Raw genomic sequence first — 17,716 nt, 5'->3', positions numbered from 1 at the left:
TGTGTGTGGCAGGTGCTGCAGCAGGGGGATCAGCTTAAAAACTGCACAAATTTTGCAGCAGGAAGAGAAGAGTGGTGCCACAGGTGCACCATATGTGGTAACTCAGGTGACAAGGGACGCGAATTCCCTTTACTCCATTCCCAGGAATAGCAGGAGCCATGACGATTTATCCATCCAGAGTTAACATGGTAACAACCTGGAAAAGCACTCCAGGGATATCTCTGTCTGATCATAACACACCGGAAGCAGCAGAGCATAAATAGCTCATGTCAAGCTCGCTACTGATTCATTGAGAGGGGTATCGTCTGTGTCTACAGCTGGGCCTGGCTTCTCCACGCTGGTGTGATGTTCATGCAAAAAATATTTGACACAGGCGAGAAAGATGCAATCATTACCTCTTCTTATGTCTGTAATTACTTTGTCTAGGCGCACTTTATATCGCTTCTGAAAGCTTACAATCCGTTTGCTTCCTTGTCTTCATCGACAATACGCTACAGTCCATGTTTACCTTTTCAGTAAGGGGTGCATGCTTGGAACCAACACTATGTCGAGTCTCTCCTTTTTACGGCATAGACGGACGTCTGCCAGTCATGTAATGGTTTAAAATACTACTACTTAAAAAAGAAGTAAAATTAGTGTTGTGTTCACCTTCGTTTATATGTATTAGTTTAGTGTTATAAGTATTAATTTAGTAATTTAAATACTATACACTTATTTTTCTTTAGTATCTTTATGTGGCTGTGGTCTCTCTAGTGTTCTCTCGAGCCTGCTGCAAGTTTGTATTCCATTTTGGAGAATAACTTTTCCAAAGCATGATGTGTGTCTTTCAGAATGAGCAAAGACCCGTCTGACAGACCCTCACTATATCAGGCAGCAAAGCGCTTTACATCCATTAATGCACAGGCACCTTTCAGCCTGTGCCAAGGCTTACCAGGCTGAAGATCTCACAGCCCTTAGGGCAGTGACATCATCAGCCTGGCAAAATCCTTCGACGATCTTCCTCCCTCATGACGAGGGGCAGCGTCACTGATAGTAGGACTAGACACTTCCGGCTTAAGCCCTGGAGTGCCCAGGACTGACAGTTAATCAATGCGTCCCACCACCCTTTCCCAACTTGTCACAAAGTGAGGTGTAATCAACAAGCCTCACTGACCCCACCCCACTCTGTGACGAGTTGGGGAATGCCTTCCTGTCACTGGCTAACCTATAACAAGGTTAGCCAGTGGAGGTAGCAGGATCTTCAATTTTTCCTTCCTTCACAGAAACCTCCAGCTCCTTCCTGGGTGTTTGTGCTTTTCCCTCTTGCCTGGTACTATTGTCACACCATACCCCAGTAAGTGCTTACTGAATGTTTGCGTGTGTGGGGGTGTCAGTGTGTGCCTGTGTGTATATGAATGCATCAAGGCTGCATGGTTAGTCAAAACTCATTATGATGGACATGGTGTTTAAATATGAATACATTTGGCATGTGAATCGAACTTGTGCATGCCAACCACTTCTGTTCAATGACTGAGTTGGTGATGTATAAATGTATATCTATTTGCATGCGTGTTCCTCAAATGGATGTGTACAAGTGTGTGCTTGTGAATGGTAGGTGTGAGTATGTGTGTGTGCCTGTGAATAGATGGGTGCAAGTGAGTGTGCTTGTGGATAGATGAGTGTGAGCATGTGTGCGCTGGTGAATGGATCGTGAGTGAGTGTGTGTTGGGTTACGTTTGTGAGTGGTTGAGATTAGATGGATGGAAGAAAGTGTGTGCCCACCCCGATACCCTTCAAAATTTCAAACTGCCTCAGTTACTATGTGGAAGCTTAAGTTCCTGGTGAAGGGTAAGACTCCATCGTTTATGCAGCCCTGCCTAGATCATTCCATTAAGTGATCTCATTATTTATTACAAAGGCCCTCATGTTGTAACAAGATTAAGGCTCACATGGAAATCAAAAGCACATTAGGTGTTCTCTATTAGCTTAAAACAACAATGGTTGTTTGAAATGGCAACAGATTTGTGAAATACTGTATTTGTGATTAGTACTACTTCTGAGGTGCAAGGAAGACGTATAGCACTTGAAATTTGCCTGGGATATCCATTGCTTGATTTTGAGCTGCTTCCCACTAGAAAAATAGCGAGGTGTTTATATCCTTTACTGTTATTTTTCACAGATACCAATGTCGGACAACCGTACTCTGCTCAAAACAGACATAAGGTCAAACCTCGCTCAAACTGGAAGGCCAGATAGTGTCATGATATTCTCTCGAGGGTTCTACAGTGGCAGCTTGCAGCCCTCTGAAGGGGCGGGTGTGGCACACGTGCGGGGGGATAACATTTAATAAAAAAATAAATAAATAAATACGTACCTCCTCCGTTGCTGCCGCACCGCTCCTCTTTCCTCATCATCGCTTCAGGCTGCAGGCTGGGAGCCTGTGCCTGCTCTCTCCAGCTTGGCAACTATGTTGCTGGGCTGGCGAGAGCCTACTGCACATGTATGTTTGGCCGGCCCGAGATGGCCAGCCAAACATACATGCGCAATGAGGGAAATGCACAGTGCACTCCCCTCATCGTCATCATCCCCAATGCCACGCCCCTTTAACAAACAAAACTATAATAAACGTGGTTTATTATTGTTTTGTTTGTTAAAGGTAATTTGCAGCTGCTGCTGCTGCTGGGGGGTGGGGAGACGGGCTTCTCTTCCCTAACGGAGGAGCCGTGCCTGAGATTCTACCCCGGAGAGTAGTTTGTAATTCCCAGGGAACATGACCATCTTATGACAATAACCAACAGCGCTGGAATTATTAGTGCTCCCCTTTGCTCAAAAACCTGCCTAGCCAACTCTCATGACAAGCTTGAGGCATCACAGAACCAGCAAGGTACTTATAGCAAGACAACTAGTTTGTATTCTAACAGATATTAGAAAATTGGAATGTTGGCAGCTCCACTGAAAACAATGGAGTGCTCCGGGCTTTTACTGGCTGGTAAAAGCCCGGAGCGCCAACATTCCATTCTTCTTTGTTCACAGCAGCAGCTGTGAACAAAGCCTCACTTGAGGGGATTTTAATCCCCTCTGGTTCCGTGAAGCCTTTGTTTTATTTATGAGAACATTCTGCCCTCTAATGGCAGAATGTTCTAATAGCCTTAGAACCCGCCGTATCGGGCTCTACCGGCTATTAAAGGCCCGCTCCCGCGTTAAAGGCAGGAGCCGAAGGCGCTACGGCAGGTTCTAAGACTATAATACAGAATGTCAAAAATGCCATTATCGGAAAAGAATCACTACAGTTGTCATAGATGAGAGAATACTTGTCTGCACCAACATATTCATGAAAGGAACTCATCCACTTGCATGACATGCTATCATGAACCCCGACTCATTACCTACCATTCTCTTCCTTTACTTTCCTCCTCTACCTAACCCACTCCAACTCTGCCACACGCGTCCCTACAACTCATCTTCTTACCCATCTTTTATCCTCTCCGATCTTCCTAATATACTTAACTCCCCCTCCTATCCCAACCTCCTCTCAGTCCACCCTGACAGATCTGCCCAAATGCAATGGTTTCACATCTCACCCTCTCTCTCACTCTCACTATAAAGTGGGTCCGCCAGTAGTTAAGAAGGTCCTTTGATAACGTGGTCCCTCATAAAAACATGCCTTCCATCTGACAGACAGAAGTTTGATTGTTTCAATTTGGGCGTAATGATTTGAAAACTGTAACCAGGTGCCTCAAAGGGCAATGACGGAAAGCATAAGCTCGATGATAAAAACGTTGTTTCAAAAGGAGTACAAAACCTGCAGCGCACTTATCAGGGAAGCCAGGAGTTCTCAGTACTCTCAATGCATATCTGATGCTGTTCGTCCGTCCAAAGAGCTCTTCAAAATAGTTGCAGAATTCAATAACACAGCCTGTACTTCAACAAGAATGAAACACCTCCAGGAACTTTGCAATGTCTTAGCGAAACACTAAAGAAGCTGATAACCTAAAATGTCACTGTAGCTCAGAAATGAGCAACAAAAGACTCCCACTGCCAACTTCACCACAGCAGGTTAATTCAAATAAAATTCAGCAAAGCAATAAAGATCGGACTTTTCTCAAAATCAGGACATAAACGATTCAGACTGCAAATTTGACAGCTTCTTATACATGGATTGCAAAACTGTCCATGACATTCCCTTCACTTGCTCATACATGACATTACTGGCCACATATGGAGAACATTCTTCTGGCCCCTTTGTCATACTGATGTAGCAGAAATGCAATTGCTGGTTTGGATGTCACTGTAATCTTTGCATTTTGTTATTTGAAACTCTAATAAGCTAACTAAAGTGGTGCACTGAATGCCTATAAAAACACGCATTTACTGTAAAGTAGTGACTTTACGTTAATAGGTATAGCCCTAAAACCTTAGGCATAATCATTCGTTTTGATTTCATGTGTTTCCTCATCATGTTCATTAATAGTTTTCACTAAAACAATAATGAATTTCTAGAAGGAAAGGTTTTAAATGTTACAAGCAAAAGTTGAAAATACAGTTCTGCATTTTAGCTAATGAAATGTATTATCAGAGTTACTTCATTTTAAATCTTCTGTAACATGAGCACTGACAGAGCTTATTTATGATGAATTTATAATTTGATGTTAAATGTGCCCTGCTCAATATAAATAAATGTTCCATTGTAGTTCCCTTTACTGAGCCTAAATGAGGCTTGAAAGGACCTGTTTCATCAAAAGTGTAGAAAAATGTTTAGCCATTCTTGCTAAAGTCATGTTTGTTTCAGGTTTCCTTCCTATAAAATGTCAGCTTGGAAATAGATGTCCTATTGTTTTACGCTTAGTGAGCCTGAGAAAGTAACCTTGAAACCAGTACATTGAGGAACTGTGGAAATGGACTGAATACAATTGTTTCAACCCGTACGGATATGCTCAGTGCTTTGCTGAAACTTAAAATTGTTCCCCTGACCCAAAGAGAAGACACTAAACCCAGCTTCTGAAATGCTGACACCTTCCCTTTTTACCTACTTTTTGCCAACTTTGGTTAGTCACCGTTTCCAAATTCTTTTGTCATTTTCCTTTTTAATTGTTGTCCTTGTGTTTTAGCCCACACATGCTAACTTGAAACTTACCAATTCTTTGCCCTTCCTTGCTAAACTTTGATAACTCTTAAATTGTCTTCATGCTTAAAAGAACTGAACAGTGAGTGTTTTCTTTTCATCAAATTATTCTTTTGAGGTTTTGTATTGCTATTGTCAAGTGTTTAGTCCTTTTGGTGTTAGTTTGCATTAATCTTTTCCGTTGCCTTGGAAACCCATGGTCATTCTGTACCTTTATAGTCTTGTTTCGAGAGTCATTTACATAAATTTGACCCTAAATCTGTAATAAAACCCTTAACTTTATTTCCGACTGGAGTTTTCCTTGTATGACCAAATTGATCATACTGTCATTTAGATTGTGCTGTTTACATTTTTATGCTTTATTTCTCTACCGCCTTATGCTCGGTGAAAAGACTCATTAACCTCATCAAAAACATAATCTGGAAATGCTTTACCAGTACCACAATACAAAACGAATAGATGATCAACTGACGCCCAGAGGTCAAGGAGGGTGGTATCTATGCGGAACAACATGCAAAAACGTTATTAATTTTAGGAAAACAGTCCTTATACTTTTTGTAAAAAAAAATATAACCGTCCTTCGGTAGGTAATGCCAACTTGAGAGGTTCTCCTGTACTGTGAAGCTGATGGAAAGACAGAGAGGTAAGAAGAAACAGGTCTTCTCACTATGGTGCAGTTACCTGCAAGAAATGCATGTAGGAAAGGAGTATCTTTCTGACATAGTTACCCCCACTTTTTGCCTGGTGTCAGTATGTTTTGACTGTGGTACACTGGGATACTGCTAACCAGGACCCAAGTGACTGTCCTCTCTCCTCTAAATTTGGTTGCTGGTAAATTTTTACACCCACAATTGGCATACTGGTGCACACCTATAAGTCCCTGGTACATGGTACTTAGGTACCAAAGGCATTGGTGTACCAGGGGACTCCCATTGGCTACAGCATGTATTATGCCACCCATGGGAGCCCATGCAAACTGTGTTTGCAGGCCTGCCATTGCAGCCTGTGTGAAATGGTGCATGTGCCATTCACTTTAGATATAAGGTGGGCCTTATATCACGGTCATTGCACTTGGATGCTGTAAGTCAACCGTCTGGTAGACTCTTCAGCCCAAGGGCAGATGGCATGTCCCTAAGTGTGAGGGTACCCATGCATGAGCATGGTACGCCTACAAACCCCAGTCTTCATTTCCTGGGCTTTGTAGGTGCGGGAAAGCCTTCTTAAGGTATGTAGTGCACACTGGTCAACACAAGAGGTATAACTACATAATGGTTTCTCCCAACCCAGGCATGTTTGGTATCAAACATGCTGGAATCATGAAAATACACCAATTCCAGGGCTAGTTGCATGATCCCACGTACTCTGGGTTTTCCTTAGAGGATCCCCCAGTTCTGCTTGTTCAGCCTTACGGGGTCCGGCTGCCAGCCCATCCTGTTCCCGACCCCAGACACTGTTATGTCTTTCTGCTGGTGAGCCTACTCAAGCAGGGGAAGGCAGAGCAAAGGAGTTCCTGCAAGAGAGAGGTGTAACCACCTCTCCCTTTGAAATAGGTGTCTATGGGCTGGGGCGGCCTCTGAGTGCCACCTGACTGCTTCAAAGGGCATATTTTCTGCCCTCCTTGTAAAATCTGGTTTGCTCCAGTTGAGGAACCCCCGGTTCCCACTCTGGAGCAAAACCACACAAAAAGCAGGGGAGTGGCCACCCCCCTGTCCAGCTCTTCCCAGAGGGAGGTGCACAAAGCTCTACCAGGTGGCCGGTTTATTCTGCCATCTCTTAGAAACAAGGTAGCCAGAGGGCCCGGGGAGCATCTGTCTGATTAGGCCAGGTAAATGACACCTCTGACCCCCTATGATAGGTGCGTCACCACAGAGAGTGACCAATCCCCTTTTCTGGTTACTTAAGGGCTCCTCCAAGGGCGGGTCCTCAGATTAGTCAAGCAAGACTCTTCAAGGAGCTCTCTGCAAGACATCTTCTGCTCCTGGCCTCCGGGAACCGCTGTTGGTCTGCTTTTGTAACTGAAACAAGACTGTATCCAGTTGGGAGGGCTCCCACTGCAACATTGTTTCTCCAGCTCCTGCAATATCTCTCCAACATCCATGGCTGTGCATTCTCCAGGGTCACAAGGACTCTGCATCCAAGAAGCAAGAAGGAACCTCCCTTGGAGAGAAGGAATCACTCCCGTATGGGACAATCTCATAACTAAGGACCAAAACAAGAAAGAGGGACATAGAAGTGCAATCCCTGCTTCCTAAGGTGTTTGTGTAAAGCTGTAGGTGTGCACAGAGGTGCAAAACAGACATTTGCAGCCTCTGTGGTGCAGGAGGGGCCTAATTCTTCAGGGAACCCCAGGCTTCGATGGATCCCCACTCAGCCCATAGCCATTAAATATCTGCGATAGATGAGAGACACAGGGGCCTCTCATCAAATTCTGCAGGGAAGGGGGGGAGCCCTTAAAAAATCTTTGGGCCAGATGTAGGAAGGGTTTTGCGACTCGCAAACGGAGAAAAACGCCGTTTGCGAGGCGCAAAAGCCTCTCCGCTATGCAGAAATGCATTTTGCGAGTCGGATCCGACTCGCAAAATGCATTTCCGACTCGCAAATAGGAAGGGGTGTTCCCTTCCTATTTGTGACTCGCAATGCTATGCAATTTCATTTGCGACCGCGAAAGCGATCGCAAATGAAATCGCAGTTACCATCCACTTGAAGTGGATGGTAACCCAGTCGCAAACGGGAAGGGGTCCCTTTGTGAATGGAAACAAAAATAATTTTTCAGAGCAGGCAGTGGTCCTATGGACCACTGACTGCTCTGAAAAATACCGAAACAAAAGGTTTCGGTTTTTTTTCTAAGTGCAGCTCGTTTTCCTTTAAGGAAAACGGGATGCAGATAGAAAAAAAAAAACTGCTTTATTAAAAAGCAGTTACAGACATGGTGGTCTGCTGTCTCCAGCAGGCCACCATCCCCGTGAGTGTCCATACTCGCAATGGGGTCGCAAACTGCGACCCACCTCATTAATGTTAATGAGGTGGGTCTTTGCGACCCCATTGCGCGTTGCAGAAGGTGTCTGAGACACCTTTCTGCATAGCAAATTGCGACTTGCAATTTGCGAGTCGCACGGACTCGCAAATTGCAAGTCGCAATTTGCAAGCTACCTACATCTGGCCCTTGATCTTTTATATGCACTCAGAAACAGTTTTTATTTGAATCCTAAACTCATTTGCGCAAAGTTGTGAGCAATGGTCTTACTCATTATTGATCTCCTCACTAAAATTCAAATACAAATGCACATTCTGAGGTTACCAGTCCCAATTCACAGGTGCCTCTTGCGTTATAAAGAGAGAAGCCAATAAAAGCGGAAGTGATAAAACACCTACCGTAAGGCCTGGCTGCGACCTTCCGCAAAGCTGCTGTGCTGTTCATTAATATGCTTTCGTATTTAATGCTTTTTCTGTTCTAGTCTGGTGTAAAAACGAAACACTCTCTACCTGAATAACAGAATTACAACAACTCAAAGTTGATTATTTAAATGATAAAAGGTTACTAGAAAGTGAATACACTAAATATTTCTTTTACACTCAAGGAACATTATAATAAGTTGGGCAAGAACTCTGGGAAAACTCCATTATGTGTCTTCTGAAGCAGAAGAGGCCCATACACCAAGGTATATGGTGCCAGGAGACTGGGCAGAGCTGTGAATGACGCCCAGTGTTTCTGCACTGCAGGCTAGCTCAATAGTTACAAGCCGATGAATAATTCTGCCTTTGCTTTTCAATACTCAGTCTGTCCCTGCCGGTGTTATCTGTATTGTGCGAACAATATTTACTTGCCTCGACATTTTTAACAGCATTTACGAGTATGTACCCTGCAATAAGATTTGTCTACACCATTTTTCTCGGGCTCGTGCAACTATGCCAAAGGAACAGCTTTTGGCCCCCCTCCCCATGTCTGCCTCTTCCCGCTGACCCTTTCCTCAGTTCTTACCAAAATCAATCTCAGATTACATGAACCAAATGCTTTACTTTATAGTTCGGTTTGACAAGATCTTGTATTCGATATGCACTCAAAACATTTCCCAAGGAGCCATTAAATGGTCTAGTGCTGCATTAGTGTCAGCAGGAGCTGGTAAGTAGGAAAAAAAGTGCACAGGCAGCAGTGGTCACAGCAGATGTCTGGCTATTAAATCCACACTACCTTTCTCTAAATTAGGCTCACGGGTGTTTTAAGCATTACCAGGCCTAGAGTTTACAAAGAGTAATTAGTAAGCCATGATGTATCAACTCCCGGAGGAAGCCTTAAGGTCTCATGATCATTCCTTTTCTACCCTTTGTGAACCAAGTGTGCAAAAGAGGTTCCTTGCTTAGCCAACTGGAATGTAGGTAGTATTTGCACACCAGTGGCAAACAATTGTATGCATAACGGATGCTGCCACAAATGAATCTACTGACCCACAATCCAGAGAAAAGGCCTCACAGTTTCTTTTTGTCTTTTTATTCCGAGGGGTGTAGCTTTGGTGGAGAGATGGGCAGTTTGGGATGTGAAACCCTCATACGAAAGGATTCTTGGCTTGGCAGTTGAGTCTCTGGATCCCAAGTCTGGTCAGATATGTTGGTGTCCTTTTTCATGAGCTATGAATGAGAGACACGACAGTGACCTCTAATGTAAAACAGGACAGAGAAGGAGAGAAAGACAGAGGTATACAACTGGTGGCTGAATTTCAAACTGTGAAACCTGGAATCAATACCGGCTTCCTGACATGTCCAAATTGTGTGATCTTAGGCAAATATTTTATTTCACAGTGCCTCCATCTTCTTTGTTATCACATATGAGAAAACATTTAAATACCTGAGTTCTAGATGTGCTCTGTAAAAGCATCTCATATTTGATTTAACTTAGACTATAATGTTGTTCCATCTACAATGAGAATGTAGGCCACCTTGTAGGGTTTACATGATTACTGACTTGCTTCTTAGTTGACTATTATCATTGTTGTTGGTTAGTTTTGTTAGGCTTCAGCTCCTGAAATCTCCTGTGTTTAGTAGAGTTTAGAGTGGGGATAGGATGATGGGAATGAGTTTTAAAGGAGAAGTAGTAAGGAGACAAAAGTCTGTGAGTGATGGTTGGGGTTCAAAGTAGTCATAAATGTTTGGGATGAGCTAGAGCAGGCACAGCTCCTCCGAATTGGCAGAGGAGCGTTGTCCCCCTGCCAGCAGCAACCAGTGCAAATCCTTTTACACGGAAAGGATAATAAAATCTGTTTTTCATCCTTTCTGTGTAAAAAGGGTGGGGCATTTGGGGTGACGAGCCGAGGGAAGTGCTCTGTGCACTCCCCTTAGAGTGCATGTGTGTTTATGCTCTGTAGGCTCTCTCCAGCCCAGCAACATGGTTGCAGGGCTGCAGAGAGTCTGCACAGGCTCCCAGTCTGCCTGGGAGCCCCCTGCCTGGGCGCTCCCAGCCAATCCTGATGCTGCTTTGAGCAGTGTCAGGATTGGCGCAGGGCAGACTGGGAGCCTGTGCCTGCAGCAGCGAGAGGAGAGGAGCGGTGCTGGAGCAGAGGTAAGTTTTTTTCGAATTTTCTTTTTTCCCCCCATGCCCCCCAACCCTCCGCCCCGCCCAGCCCAGCGAGCCTCTCCTGAGTTAGAAAGTGGAGTGATGTGACAAAAGTTGCCCCAAGGGCTAACATGCACTTTAGAAATACATGTTGAATTGTGCCTACAAGCACCTTTATATGGATTTAGAGAAAACCTAGTCTCCTGAAATCATTTATAATTACTTCTTTCAGTGGAATCCATGAAAACGTATGGTGCCTGGTGAATGCTCTTCATGGTGAAAAATGTTATTGGCAGGTTTGTTTTTACTATTTTGAAAAATTCCAATACTCTTTTCTGCTGGAATGCTTCCCTCTTCTCTTCACAAACTTTCCAACATGAAAACGTTTTTTTGTTGCTTTTTTACGAGGGCTTCAATTCCATATTTTCTCTTTTTGTGTAAGAAAAACAGTTTTTTCCTGAACTTTGAAATCCTTTGCTACACTAAACCTCCTTTGTTACTCCCCCGAGTCATTGTTCTATCAGCCTCATTTCATGAACCATCTGTTTTGTTTCCTCACATGCCTTTCAGCCCCTTTTCTTCTTTCCTTGTTCAATTTTAATGCCTTTTTTTCTCAGCATGCAGGGTTGCCCTGCACCATTATGCATGCTTATTCTGTGAGTAACCAGTCAAGGTACAACTGGAACTAACTTGCCTTTTAATATGAATTGTTTTGATTGTTCGTTTGATATTTTTCAAGTATGCTTCATAGGCTCACAGGTATCTAATTTTCAGAAATGTCTGGTTTAGTAGGTTAATCTGGGTGGCAGACAAATCGGGCCCAAATATCGCTGCACGTCACCAAAATTGATTGATCTTCATGCAAAAATTTTATGTCTTCATCTACCGTTTTGGGGCCTTCCCACATAAGTTGCTCTGGGTACTGATTTTTATTAGCAGAGGTGTAGAAATATTAGGTGGTAGGGTTTTTGTGATCCGCACAAATTTGAGAACTCAGCCTGACAGAAATGAGAGTAAAATGATTGATTTTTGCAGATCTTTTTTTTTTTAAACTCAGTTTTTATTGAGTTTATATTGTCAGAACCAACAAAAACAACACAATACATAGATATGAGGCATTACAGATATCTTCTCTGATGATAGATTACTTACAAAGTCAGAAATGTGTGTCAACAGTAGCTGAAGCAGTAAAGTTTCCCATAAGCCCCCTCTACATGGTAGTACCCTTTTGAAACAAATTCATATGTAAATTATGAGTACCAGAGTTTCAGCATAGCTGCAGTTGGTTGTCACCATCATGCATGTGTAAACCTCATTAGTCAATCATCAGTATCTGAGCTCCACATAGAGCTTAATTTGTCTGTGACAGTGAAACGCTCCAATAAGTTTCCCCATGCGATCAAATCGGTTAGTGCCCCCTCATTTCTACGTGTTATCCGCATATGTGGTTTCTCTGCTGCGCCCCAATGGATGAGCTTCTAGTGCTCGTCCAGCTTATGGCTACCCTGTGCTTAGCCAGCACTAGAGCCAGTTGTGCCAGTCTGTGCGGGACTTCCCTTCCCCGTGGTCACTTTACCATCCCTAATAGACATGTCAATGGCGTTACTTGTAGACCCAAACCCGTGGCCTCCTCAACCTTCGGAGCCACCTACCGCCAGAACTGCTGCACCTCCCTAGCCAGATGTAGGAAGGAGGTGCCCAGCTCGCCACATTGGGCACTCGGCTCCCCTAGTTGGGTCAATCTTGTTAAGACGATCAGGCGTGATATAACTATGGTGTACAAAATTAAAATGTAGGAGCTTAAATCTATTATTACATGGGACCGTACACACCAGCTACAAGGCATTAGCCCAACCATTGCCCTCCGCTGGATACCACACCAGGTTGATCCCCCCCTGAAGGGCTCTATAAAACAAGGTAATTAAATGTTTCCCATCTCCCCAAATTATCAGCCCATTCAAAGATGACGTGGCAGGTGGGAAATCACACCAGATCTCCTGCACAACACTCTCCACCTTGTCATATTGCAGAAATTGGCCTGGTCCCAAACCAAACGTGTTCCGTGCTTCCTGAATGGATATAAACTCCTCACTGGGGAATAAATCCCCCACCACAAGACATCCCCCGTTCCCCAGCTTCCATAGAAATGTAATTATCAATATCACGTAAGGGAGCCAAGTCCCATATCTTAAGTTCCCTATCAAATGGAGCACGGCAAAGCACCCTCTTAACAGCCTGATCCCAGATCCATGCAGTATTTCTAGCCAGGTATGGGACAGCTGTTTCTGACTGACCACCTTTCATCAGTATGTGTGCTAGCATGTTATTGACCATCATTCCTTCAAATAGTCGCTTTTCCCAGTTATCCGACTCAGTTATCCACTTTGCAGCATGTTGCAAGTGTGCAGCATAGTAGTATAGCCTAATATTAAGGATAGCCAACCCCATCCTCTAAATCCCGCTGCACTGTGGACAGCGCCACTCTACTGTGGTGCCCTGCCCACACCAGTGAGATCAGCAAGCTATCCTAACGATTAAATAACTGAGAGGTTAAAGTAAACAAATAATTTTGCACCAGGTATTGCCACCGCGGAAGAAACACCAGCTTTGCAATAGCCCCTCTTCCCATTACAAAGAGAGGCAGCCTGTTCCAGAATGAGACAGAGCGCTCAAGGCCTGTTACTACTCTTTCCACATTACACGTCTCATGTGCTGCTGCAGTGTGGGTAACCCATATGCCCAAGTACTTGAAACTCTCCAATTCTCACTGGAGACCTGGAGACCCACTATAGGTAAATCATCTAGTTGTTTGCCACAGAGCATCCCTAGAGGAAACAGGAGCGACTTATGTGTATCTACTTAAGTCGCGATAAGGCCCCCAAACTCATCCAAGCGCAACAACAGGGGCACAAAATACCCAGCGATCGATGGTATACCAAAGCATCATCTACGTATGACGAAATAATGTGGCTGATAAGTCCCACTTAAATGCCCCAGGGGGCCAACTCCTCACGAAGCCATACTGCCAGCAGCTCCACCACTAAAGCAAAGAGGAGTGGTGATAGTGGACACCCATGCCTGGTTCCACCGCCAACGACACAGGACTCTGAGAGTTCCCTTCCCACCCAAACAAGGGATCTTAACATCACTATTCAACATTGTGAGCGGTCGATAGGAAGAAGGGTCACTCGAATCAACCCCAGGCTTGAGCATTAGACAAACATTGCCCTGGTGCAAGGGCTCCGGCAGGATGCCCTGTACGCGGGCTTCTTCAAACACTGCCAATAATTTATCTCGTAGGACGGGGAAATATGTATGGTAAAGCTCAACCAGGAACCTCCCCTCCCCCAGGAGTCTTAGATTTAGACAATGACTCTGCAGCTGCAACCACCTCCTCTATAGTTATCTCAGCATCCAAGTCTCTTATACTCTCATGGCCCAGCTGTGGGAGCCACAGCTGCCACAGAAATTCTCCCAGATACTCGTCTGACACCAGTGGGCCAGCATGTGACACTGTTTGCAAATGTTTTGCCAGTACTCTTAAGGTATCCCTGTGATTGGTAACCGGTACACCTGCAGCATTTCGAATATGCAAGATGGGGGGAGATTCCATTTCACGCTTTAGGATCCATGCCAGCAACCTGCTAGATTTGTCCCCCCGTGTAGCCACTGTCTATATGATCTAAGTGTTCGCTTATCCAGCATCTCCCAACACCTACTGACTTCCCTATACAATCGGAGTTGCTCTCTTTCTGCCTTTCTGCCTCCCTCATTAGAAGGATCTGGCATTGGATATCCCCTAATTTCCCATCCTATTTTTTTAGATCCTGTTCCAATTGCCGCACCCCCACAGGTTGTGCCTATACACACTCCTCTCAGAACGGCTTTCATTGCCTCCCACTCTGTACCTCTGGTTGCCGTGATATTCCAATTCATGTCCACTCAGTCCTTAATTGCAACTGCCATTTTATCACGACACACAGCATCTGTCAGAAAACCTGGGGGCATGCACCAGCTACATGTCAACCCGCTATCTGAACTCCATTCCAGCTGCATCAATACCGGGGCATGGTCAGATAAAATCCACCCAAATGTGTTATATCAAATACTTGCAAGCAATTCAGGCCACCCAGGAGGAATCAGTCCAATCGACTACACATGTTATTCGTCTTAGAGTGACATGTGTATTCCCTACTCCCCGGGTGCAGTCCTCTCCATCCGTCCCATAATCCTAAATTGTGCATGGCAGCTGTGAGGGATCTCGTCATCAATGGTTTAGTACCCTGTTTAGAAAGGTGATGATTTTTCTCACTGTCCAATAAACAATTGTAGTCTCAAGCCCCCACAATAGGAGAACCCACACTCACCCCCAGCACCTCAGCTACATTGTCGTAGAAGCAATGATCATTTGTGTTGGGTGCACAGGTATTCAGTATAGTAAGGGGCGCACCATCCAACGTACCCTGTAGGAGTATATACCACCCCTCAACATCTGCTTCGCTGTAAACATGCCTAAATGGAAACCCTGGCGCACGCCATATTGCTACTCCCCGGGCATTTGAGGAAAAAGATGAGGAGAACAATTGGCCCGCCATTTCTTTTGAGATTCCTCCTCCATTCATGTGTGTTTCCTGTAAACAGGCTATTTGAATCTTATGCCGCCGCAGAAAGGAATGTACTCTATTGCGCGCTGTGTAATCTTTCACCCCCCTGACATTCCATGTCAGCATATTACTCTGTCGACCCATGTTAGTACTCTCCCCGCCCCTCTCCCCCCCACAGGGGGAAAGCAGGCTGACTACCTATCTCACATTTCATATACAAGTATGCATTGTTGATGTAACCAATTAAAATATGCAAACATGCACTCACTAAATTCCCAACCCCCCTTCCCACCCCAGATAAACAGTAAAACAAATGCACCAAAGAAGATTGTAGATCCATATGTGTAAATGCTGCCAGGACAACAGCCTAAAACCCCAACACCCCAGTTACTAAGTCCTACCACAACAGTGGAGGTAAACTCCCCCACCCTGTATGCTAAATACACTGGGCCTGTATTTCTAATCTATCATGTTCCAATGAAGGCAGTACCCCCCAGCCATATAATGAGGACGCAAGGAGTGCCCTATCTTTTTCAGATCCACTACTTACCCATTACCTGTTACTGCACAAGCAAGAAGCATTTGACATAATAACATGCCCCACTTAGGAAAGTGTTAGAACGCTATTCTCTTAAGAAGAATCAAGTTAACTGGCAATGGACATCGTCTCCACTCACAAGTCAGACGCCAGAGTCAGTCTAGCAGACAGGCCGGGGTAAACCACTGCCATTGTATCATCCTGTTGAATTTTAATTCTGCTGTTGTTGCTTGCTCCCTGCCCTGTGGAGCCATCCATCCAGCCCTCCTTGCGTTTTCTCCACTCTGAGCCATCCAAGCCAGACATAGGACCGGTGGCAGTGCGGGCCTGATCAGACCCACTCGGCGTAACTTTATCCCACATTTCCAGCCATCTCCACACCTCTTCCAGGCGGTCAAAAAAGTGGGATTTACCTCCGGGGAGCACCTTCAAGCGCACCGGGTACAACAACATGTATCATATGTTCATGACACGAAGCTTGGCCTTCATCTCCATAATCCCTTCCTCGATGTCTGCACCTTGTTTGTATAGTCTGGATATATGGAAATTCTGTGGTGTTCAAAAACAGGATTATATGTTTCTCGTACTGCCCGTAGGATATTGTCTCAATCCCTATAATTCAGAATATGAGCAATTATAGCCCTCGGAGGGGCATTAGGCAGAGGGGGTGCAACCAGTGCCCAGTGGGCTCGCTTCACTAGAAACACACCGCACAACTCGACATGCTGCATCACATCCCTGATCAATCGCTCCACAAAGACCTCTGCAGTGGAACCCTCTGCGCACTCCTGGGACCCAAGAAGGTGTACATTATTGTGTTGGGACCTACCCAAGGAGTCCTCCAGTCTCGCCTCAAGAGCCCCAGTGTTTTGAAGTGACCTGCGCCATCTGCTTCCGTAGAGCACCAACCTCTGTCTGTAACTCTAAAATGGACCCCTTGGCTACTTTCATCTTTTCAAATACCTTTCGGAGGTCCACCCGGAGAAGGTTCACCTCCACAGCCACTGTCTCTATTTTCCCCTCAAGGGCTACCCTCCGCAGTGACTGGCATACACAGGTCATCCTCGGAATCACCCAGTCGCGTCTGGTGCTGTGGCAACACAGTAGGAGTGGTGTATTGCCAGCCACACCGCCCGCGTGGCACCAGCCACACCGCATGCGTGTGGTCCGACTAAGGCAGCAGGCCTTTCGGGAGAGGCAGAGAGGCGGATCCCCCAACCCTCTCGCGGGCCGCTGAACCCCACGTGGCCAGGGCCAGGCCTCACCCCCCGCTTGAGCCATGAAGCTCCAAACTCCCCGATTGGGGATTCCAAGCTGCCGCCAGGGTCAGGGCATTCATCTCCACCTGGGGGGCACTCAAATCCCCAGGCACATCAGGATAACTGCAGGCTCAGGCTGGGGTGGCGGGGAGCTTTCTAGAAGTGCGTCCCGCTGGCCATCTTGCTTGACCTGTCATACCTCCCTAAACTTCCCTTTGTGTCTGGTTTACAGAAATGTGTGGTTTTAGCATATTTCACAAGATGGGGGGCGAGTATGAACTCAGCGCTGCTGCTCATGTAGCCAAATTGGATCGATTTTGACAGTGAAAATATGCATTTGGAGCTTTACCTGTTGCAGGCTCTAGGCCTATCCACACAAGTCAGGTAGCATTTGCACTGGGAGACATGCAAAAAACAGAATAATATAACATTTCTTGTTATCAGCTGAATTTGTCAACATTTTTGGCTTACACATGTGAGCTTGCGTGCAAGAAAAACTAACTTTGCAAAACGTAATCTGTATGATAGTATGGTTAACCCCAAACTCATAGTGTTACAAATAACCACTATTTGTACTCTCAGTACCATCAGCACATTTTTCATTCAATAGATTTTAGAGATGAAGCATAATTGTCACACAATGAAAAATCATGGCTCTGGTTATTGTGT

At 45.2% G+C, this 17,716-nt stretch overlaps 1 protein-coding gene across 2 annotated transcripts in view; it reads right to left on the bottom strand.

Moving 5' to 3' along the window:
* The window catches only part of GABBR2 (gamma-aminobutyric acid type B receptor subunit 2), a 3,493,747-nt gene that overhangs the window by 2,441,562 nt on the left and 1,034,469 nt on the right, over positions 1-17,716 (bottom strand). The window lies entirely within an intron of this gene.

Source organism: Pleurodeles waltl, chromosome 2_2 (genome assembly GCF_031143425.1).
Source record: "Pleurodeles waltl isolate 20211129_DDA chromosome 2_2, aPleWal1.hap1.20221129, whole genome shotgun sequence".
NCBI lineage: Eukaryota > Metazoa > Chordata > Amphibia > Caudata > Salamandridae > Pleurodeles > Pleurodeles waltl.
The sequence above is the reverse complement of the archived record's forward strand: the minus strand, read 5'-3'. Positions and strand labels throughout refer to the sequence as shown.